This window comes from Balaenoptera physalus, assembly GCF_965194825.1.
Source record: "Balaenoptera physalus genome assembly, contig: HAP1_SCAFFOLD_1725, whole genome shotgun sequence".
NCBI lineage: Eukaryota > Metazoa > Chordata > Mammalia > Artiodactyla > Balaenopteridae > Balaenoptera > Balaenoptera physalus.
This window is the reverse complement of record NW_028125078.1, coordinates 29,320-37,782: the sequence shown is the minus strand read 5'-3', so window position 1 is coordinate 37,782 and position 8,463 is coordinate 29,320. Positions and strand designations below refer to the sequence as shown.

The following is an 8,463-nucleotide window of genomic DNA, read 5'->3' as shown; positions in this document are numbered from 1 at the left end:
TTGGTTTACTCCCTGCCTCCCTCTTCCCCTGAGTTTGTTTTATGTATATATGTGTGTGTGTGTGTGTGTGTGTGTGTGTGTGTGTGTGTGTGTGTGTGTATGTGTGCACATATGCTTTACTCCTGAAACTCCTCTTCTGGTACCTCCTAGGAAATAATGCATGGGAGATAGAACACTTACTGTCATGCCTGAAAATGTCTCAAACTTGGTTGATGGTTACGTGTTTAATTTTGATTGACAATTGAAAATCATATTTTCCCCCAGAACTTCCAAGGCCTTCGAACATCTGGTATTGTTCTTGAGAAATCCAATGACATTCGGATCCTCATTTCATCATATATAACCTTCCTTTCTCCCTCCCTCTCCCTCCTCCTCTGCTTCCTCCTCATTCTTTTCCTTTCTCTCTCTCTCTCTCCCTTTCCTTCAACTATCATTTTTATCCTGATTGTGAAATTTCATAATTAGGGTTTCCTGCTCTGGGCCTTTTTTTTGTACATAGCATTAGTTTTTTTTTTTTTTTTAATTTATTTATTTTATTTATGTATTTTTGGCTGTGTTGGGTCTTCGCTGCTGCACACGGGCTTTCTCCAGTTGTGGCTCGCGGGCTCTACAGCACCGGCTCAGCAGCTGTGACGCACGGGCTCAGCTGCTCCACGGCATGTGGGATTTTCCCGGACCAGGGCTCGAACCCGTGTCCCCTGCATTGGCAGGCGGATTCCCAACCACTGCGCCATCAGGGAAGTCCCTGCATTGGTTATTAAATGGGCCCTGTTAATCTGTCCAGATTGAAATTTTCCTATACTGTTTCCTTTATGTCTTTATGTTATTATCTTCCCATCCATTTCCTCCCTGTTTTCGTTTTATGGAACTTCTTCTACTAGTTAAGCATTGGACGCCCTGAACTGCTCATTGAATTCTCCTGTCAGCTTATCTATAGCTCATTTGTTTGTTTCTTCTCTTCCTGTTGCTTTTTAAAAGTACTTTCTGGGATATTTACTTGATTTAATTGAATCTTCCACTAAATTTTTTAACATTTTAACATTCATTATTTTAATGTTGTTTCTTAAAGAGCTGTCTTATTCTCTAATTGCCCCATCTTGGTATTAGAGCATTCTGTTCTTGTTTCATGAGAATAGTATCGTTCTATGTCTCTAAAGATACTGATGGTCTTTGGAAATTTTCTTCTGTTCTCCATATTTTGTCTATTTCCTGATTTTAAAAAAATCTTTTTTTGTTTTCTTTTCATCTTTATGTTGAACGCTTTCTTTAAAAGCCTATTGATACTTGGCTGTCTGTCAATGTTTCAGAATAGAGGACTTGAGCCGATGTGAAGCTCTCTGACTGTGATGGGGCAATGCCTCCCAGGCTGTGCTATTAGGGGATGGGGGTGGTCATGGGCTTTTTCATGGGGAGACTCTCCATTTACTCTGGGCTATCTGCTTGTTAACAGAGAATTCTGTTTCTTGAGAGAATATTGTCTGACCTCCTGCCTTGGGATATATATCTATCTGGTTGTTGGCATTTGGAGTCTGCGACTTGAAGGGGGTGATGGGGAGTGAGGAGGGGTGAAGGTTTCTTTGCTCTGTAGACAGACATCATTCATTTTCTTTCCTTAGCCTCACAGCTCAGCCACGCCTGCCAATGTGCCTCAAGTGCCTTTTTCTGAAGTCCATCCTGCAGGGTGGGAGGGGTGCTACAGACTGAAGGTTTGTGTCCCCACCAGACTCATAGGCTGAAGCCCGATGCCAGTGTGATGGTATTTGGAGGTGGGGCCTTTGGGTGTTGATTAGTATTAGATGAGGCGATGAGGGTGGACCCCCATGATGGGATTAGTGACCTTATAAGATCAGAGAGCCTCCCTCCCTCCTGGCACGTGAGGATAGAGCAAGAAGGTAGCCATCTGCGACAGGACCATGAATTGGCCACACCTTGATCTTGGGCTTCCCAGCCTCCAGAACTGAGAGAGAAATGTTTGCCATTGAAGCGCCCAGTCTAGGGTATTTTGTGATAGCAGCCTGAGCTGACTAGGAAAAGGAGTTGTTCTTTGCCTGTGCAGGGTACGAGGAGGGGACCTGGGGGCTTGATTATTCTGTAGAAAGTGTCCAGACAGTTCTGTTTTCAACCTCTGCCCTTGCCTATCTTCTCCAGAACGCAACGCCTCCACCCCGGGACTGCGGGTCCTTCCTCGGCCCCGCGCGCTAATGGTCCACCCTCTCCCCACCCTCTGACTTCCAGAATCGTGTTGATGCTGTGGCTTCCCCTCCTCTCCCTGTCTTTGGGGAGCGACCCTTTTGTTATTCCTTTACGTAACATTTCTGGTATTTCAGGCGGGAGCAGATATAAGTGTTTATGCTCATTCCCCATATTTACCTGAAGGTTCTCCTCTTTTGCTGGGCTGGTTGCAGCGGCCTTTGGTGGCTACTGCATTGTCCACACCTCAGGCTGCCCTCCTGGAGACTGTGCGCAGGGATGTAGGGATGCAGGGATACTAGCTGTGGCAGGAACGAGGCGACGTTTAAGCATGGGCCCTGGTCTGAGCTACAGCTGTTGAGCATTTGCTCTAACGCGCATTAGCTGTGTGTCCTTGGACAAGTCACAACCTCTCTGTGTTTCACCTGTGAAATGGGGGTTATAACAACACTTACCTGAAAGGTCAGCTAGATAGTGCCTGCAAAACACTTTGCTGCTTCCAGCACAGAGTAAGGGCTCAATAAATTGGAGCAATCGTTATTATTATTAATATAATTAACATACTATCGTACTTCTCAGAGATAAGAACATCTCTGTATTATCGTCATTACATCTGAGATTAGACCAGATAAAAACAAGACCCAATTATAATAATTTCTACCATGGGTCTTCTACCAAGACCCATGGTAGAAATTAGAGAAAAGTCCGAATGATTTCCACCAAGTTATGTATTAAATCATTTATTTATAATTATATTATTATTTATCATTTTATTATGTTATTTTATTCTTTGCTATTTATTTCTGTATCTAGTTATTTATGAAGCACCTGCTACGTAGCTGGTGCTATATACCGTAAGCCCCATGGGAACCAGGCCACAGAAGTGTGAAAGTGCAGACTCTGTCTTTAGGGAGCTTACATTTCAGCCAGAGAGAATAGTTAAAGAACAGCTAAATACTGAGTCATTAATTACTGGCTGAAGTGAAACAGGGATGAGCAAGGAGATGGTATGGGGGTTAGATGAGGGGAAACGTGGCTTGGGGGAAGATGTGGAATTGGTCTGGGCTTGGAGGATGAGGCAGGGCCAGATGCACCAAAGGAAGGACAGGGTCAGAAGCAATAGGAACCCCTTTCCCCACCCAGAGAGGGAGGGGAAGCTTTGTGTTTGCAGATCACAGTGAGAAGGGGTGGGGGGCCAGGGGCCGCAGAGGTGGGGTGTAAGGTTGGACGTTGAGGTGCAATCAGATTGTGAGCGGCTTAGAAAGAGGGGCGGACGGGCTGGCAGTTAACGTGGCAGACACCGGCTCTCTGGGCAGGAGGATGGCGGGGCGGATGGTGCAGCAGGTCCCTGGGGCTTTACTCCGGTCCCCATCTCACCCTCAGCAGAAGGAGAACTCAGAGGGAAAGTTTCCAAACTCGCCTGAGAAGCTGAGTGATGGGATGAATGAAAAATTGATGTGGGTCATAAATATTGTAGGAGAGAATGCACCAGATTCCCTTAAGGGTAAAGTTCAGGGAGAAACCTACTGCTGCGGAGGAAAGGGGTTCCGTGGGGGAGAGAGAGGGAGGGAGGGGGATGCCCATCGGGGATCCCGCGGTGCCACTCCCAGTATCCGGGGCCCCCGGGTCCTTGGAGAAGCTGCTGCTGCTCAGCGATGCTCCCGATGGAACAGAACGGCCAGTGTCCATTTGGTGAAGGGCATGGGGGCAGAGATGCTCCGTCTCCCTCAGGCTCAAGGCTGCTGCCCTGGATTCCTTTCCGCTTCCTCAAGGGGCGATGCAGATGTGACCCCAGAGAAGCTGAGGTCTCTGCTGAGCTCGCTGATGCTGGCTGACACTGGATAGCCCTCCTTTTCCACCAGCCCCACAAGCTCTTCCTCACAAGGCTCTCCATGGGGTCTGGGCGGAGTCCACAAGTCTCTGTGACCCTAGGTGGTCCCCTAGAGGTCAGAGTTCTGGGGCTCTGAGTCATTTTTCTGGTTGCCTCTTTGCTCCACATGCACCTCGGAGCACTGGTGCAAAGATCTTGGTGATGAGTCTTTGCATCCAAATACCTGCTGGTGAACTTTCTTCCGAGAAGGAGCACAGACAGTGAAAGGAGGGAGGCGGAGCCTTAATGCTGGCTCAGGGGGTCAGCCCCCCTGCCCGCATCCCCAGTGGCTTCTCATCACCTGTCTTGGCGGTTTATTTCAGGAACACTTGAGATGGGCGTGTAGTGTGAGGGGAATAGTTACAAGCAGCCAAGGCAGGGGTGGGGAGCGAGAACAGTCTTGCTGGGTGGTGGGCTGATAAACGTTCACCAGCTCTTGGGGGTAGGGGTAAGGGAGGCATCTTGACTGGCAACGTCTGCTGATTGCTGTGTGTTAACACTCTCACTGTGAGCCAGGTCATGTCACCAACAGGATGCCAGGCGGCTAACACAGTTCCCCAAGGTGTAGCAATAGACTCACCCAAGCTGGTAGGCACATGCCTGGCCCCACTGTCTTTGGAAGCTTAGAAACCTGAGCTGCCATCGTGCTTTCTACCATCAGCCACAGCGAGACTGGGTATCTTGCCTCCCTGTCCCTCAGGTGGCCAAGAGTTTGCCTTTCTCTGGACCCACGGTAGGTTATCATGGTAGAAATTAGAAACGGGAAACCCAGGGGAGCTTTGGAGAGTCCCTCTGGGCTCACTGACTGCTGATGGCATCGGAATCAGATGCAGGAAGGAGGGAGGGGCTGGTAGGAACCCCTGCAGTTGCCCCAGAGACTGAGGGATGGGCTGGCTGGCAACTGGTCCAGCTCTCCCTGCCTACCAGGGGTGTAGTTGGCAGTGCCTCCCACTGGCTGAAAGGTTTCTGATACCCCTGCCAGCCCTCTGAGTCCGTGTTGATGACAGCGACCACCTACCCAGCTCCATTACGGGTCAAGCACTGTGCTGGCTGCAATGTAGACCTCATCTCGGTCAGTCTCACAGCCACCCTAGGAGGTAAGCGTGATCTTGACCCCCACTTTACACACAGAAACCGAGGCTTGGATTAAATAACGTGCCCAAGGTGATACAGTTGGTAAGTAGCAGAGCTGGTTCTGTTTGACAGGAGCTGGGGGGAGTCAGCGCTGGGGGGGAGGGGCGGGGGAGGGGGAGCGGGAAGCCGGACTGGGGCCAGCTGCCCTGTCCCTCCCGGCCCCATCCTGTGGCAGCCAGGTGGGCGGCGGCATCTGTTGGCAGCTCTGGGTCAGGGGCGTCCACTGGCTCCCCCGGCAGGTCTTGGTGGGAGGGCGAGTCAGGCACTCTGTTCCCAGGAGGGGATGGCGGATCTTGGGCTTAATGATGGGCCTGCAGTACTGGCAAAGCGGGGATCACTCTGCCTGCTGGGAAATGTCCTAAGGAACCCAGCTGAGCTGCAGTTACGGAGGTAGATTTCCTGCTCTTTTCCACATCTCATGATTAATCCAGAAGCCTGAGCAGTGCGTGTGATGAGGCTCAGCAAAGTGGCTGTGGGCATCTCCAGCCTCCTTTGCAAGCCCCGCTTTTCCTCTGGAGTAGGTGCCCTGGAATCTGGGCCAGCCGTACACATTTCAGCAACTCGATTACAAGAGACAGAAGAGGCCGGGTGTGTGGCACCAATAAAACCGCACACACCCTGTACTTCTCTCTGCCTGTTGCTGGTTTGTGCATTTCCCCACCACACCTCCCGAGAGCAGTTTGTTTCCCGGAAGCAGCAGAAGAGAGGTCGGGAGAAGGAGATGCCTTATTGTTGTGAATGTGATGGACGTGGTGGCACCACAGGGGACTGGACAGCAAGGCAAAGACTCCAGTGTCTGATGAACTTACTGGTTGAACTTACCGCTTACTGGTCTTTGGCAGGTAATCAGCTTCTAAGAGTCTCTGTTTCTTCATCTGTAAAATTGGATCACGGTACCTGCACTCATTGATTTAACAAATAATATAAACAGATAAATCCATACTCTGGCGTATTCTAGGTGCTGGAAATCAAGCAGTAAACAGAACAGTCTCTCCTCTTCGGATGTTAATAGTCTAACATGGGAAGATGGAAAACGGCAATGACATCTGTGTCAGGTGGTTATGATACTTAGAAGAAAAATAAAGCCGGGCTGAGGGGTAGGGGAGACAGTGTATGCATGTGGGGATGACTTTTCTTAAAGGACAGTCAAGGAAGGCATCTTTGATAAGATGATACTTCAACAGAACCTGGAAGAAAATGAGGTGCCATATAGATGTCCAGGTACGGCAAAGAGCTAGTTCAAAGGTGCTGGAGTGGGAGAGTGCTTGGCAAGTTCAAGGAGCATGAAGAAGCTCTGTGTGGCTGGAGGGGTGGGAAAGTGGGGGTCAAGGAGAAGAGGGCAGAGAGGGTGTGTGTGTGTGTGTGCACGCAGGGGCTGGTTGGATCATACAGCCTGGCAGGGTTACTCTAAGTGAGATGGGAAACAACTGGTGGCCTTGAGCAGAGAAATGACCTGATGTATATTTTAGAAAGACCACTCTGGTTGTTCAGTGGAAAGGAGCTTTTAAGACTGTAAGCTCGGTGCTCTGTGACCACCTAGAAGGGTGGGATGGGGGGGAGGAGGGAGGTCCAAGAGGGAGGGGATATATGTATACCTATAGCTGATTCACTTCATTGTACAGCAGAAACTAACACAACATTGTAAAGCAATTATACTCCAATAAAAACAACAACAACACTGTAAGTGGAGAAGCCAAAAGACCAGGTCGCAGGTGACTGCATCTCCAGGTGAGAGAGGAAGAGAGCTTGGATTTCAGCAGTGGTCGTGGTGATAAGTGACCGTCAGAATCTGGAAATATTCTGTAGGTAGAACCTGTAGGACGAGCTAGTATGAGGGGTGGGTTGGGTGAATAGTGAGACACAAAGAGACACCTCGAGATTTTGTCCTGAGATTGGGATTGACACATACACACTACTGTGTATAAAATAGGTAACTAATAAGGACCTACTGTATAGCACAGGGAACTCTACTCAATACTCTATAATGGCCTGTACGGGAAAAGAGTCTAAGAAAGAGCAGATATACGTATCTGTATAACTGATTCACTTTGCTGTAAGCCTGAAACTAACACAACATTGTAAATCAACTCTACTCCAATAAAAATTTAAGAAAAAAGAAACAACACTTTTGCAATAAAAAAAAAGATTTTGTCCTGAACGATGGGTAAACTGGAGTTGTCACATATTGAAACGGAGAACTGGGTGAAAGGAGAACCCTTTGGTTGTGGGGTGCAGGAACCAAGAATTTGGCTTCAGGCGCATTAAGCAGCAGTAGTCTCTTGGATACCCAAGTGGAGGTGATGGGTAGACAGAGGCGTGTGAGCATCCGGGGCCCCGGGAGAGGCCGGGGCTGGGATACGCTCACCAGTGTGTAGTTCATTAACAATCTTGGGGCTGCATGAGATCATCAAGGGAGTGAGTGAGGATGGAGAAGAGGAGTGGGTGGGACATTCCAAGGTTTAAAAGTCAGAAAAATGAGACAGAACCAGCATGAGAATCAAGAGAGCCTGCTTAAGACGGGACATAGTACAGAGTGGGTGCTCAGTAAATCACAGCCACTGCCATCACCATGACCATCGGTATTTTCATGGGCAGAGTACGGAGAAGTGAAGTTTGAAACCAAAATAGCAAGAGTTCAGGAGGACGCACTTCATCTACTTTTTCCTCTTTTCCTTCCCTTTCCTCTGGTTGTGCATCAACCGTGGTCTCAGACTTCCAGCTACTTACTAGAAATAAAACAAAACCATACAAAACTTCTGGGCACCTTACAAGCCCACAACTCAGTTCAAGATACTCAAGAAGAGCTGAGGTCTTTGGGTTGTTGGTAGGGTGAGTAATCACTGAACAGAGTCAGGGAACTGGATGTGACTTTCTCCTCTTACCAACTCACTATATGACCTCAGGCAAGTCCGTCCCTGCCTCAGTCCTGGAGGAGGATAGAGACTTCCATTCAGGGGAGAATACTGACTAGCTCACCAAGTTTCCTACTTGGATGGCATCTCTGCCATTTGCTTTTCTCCTCTCCAAAGCATATAGATCCTATCCTCAATTATTAAAGCAAGATAACAGTGCTTTTGATTTCCCTCTGAGAGTCTAACCTCGAATTGTGGGCTGTTTAGTACTTACAAAGTCTGGGAGAGGAGTGCCCTCTAGGAGTGACCATCCAAGGTCCCCCGCCCCATCCACCCCTGTAGGCAGTCTGAGGCAGATGCCTCTCACTGGTCTACCAGAAGGCCAATTACTTGAACCATATTAGTTTATTTATAATT

The 8,463-nt window shown here is 48.8% G+C and overlaps 1 long non-coding RNA gene across 1 annotated transcript; it reads left to right on the top strand.

Moving 5' to 3' along the window:
* Positions 1–4,632: 4,632 nt before the first annotated feature.
* On the top strand, positions 4,633–7,352 carry LOC309654021. The gene is made up of 2 exons (XR_014259737.1): positions 4,633–6,036; positions 6,153–7,352. It is a non-coding gene; the product is annotated as an uncharacterized lncRNA (long non-coding RNA).
* The last annotated feature ends 1,111 nt before the right edge of the window (positions 7,353–8,463 follow it).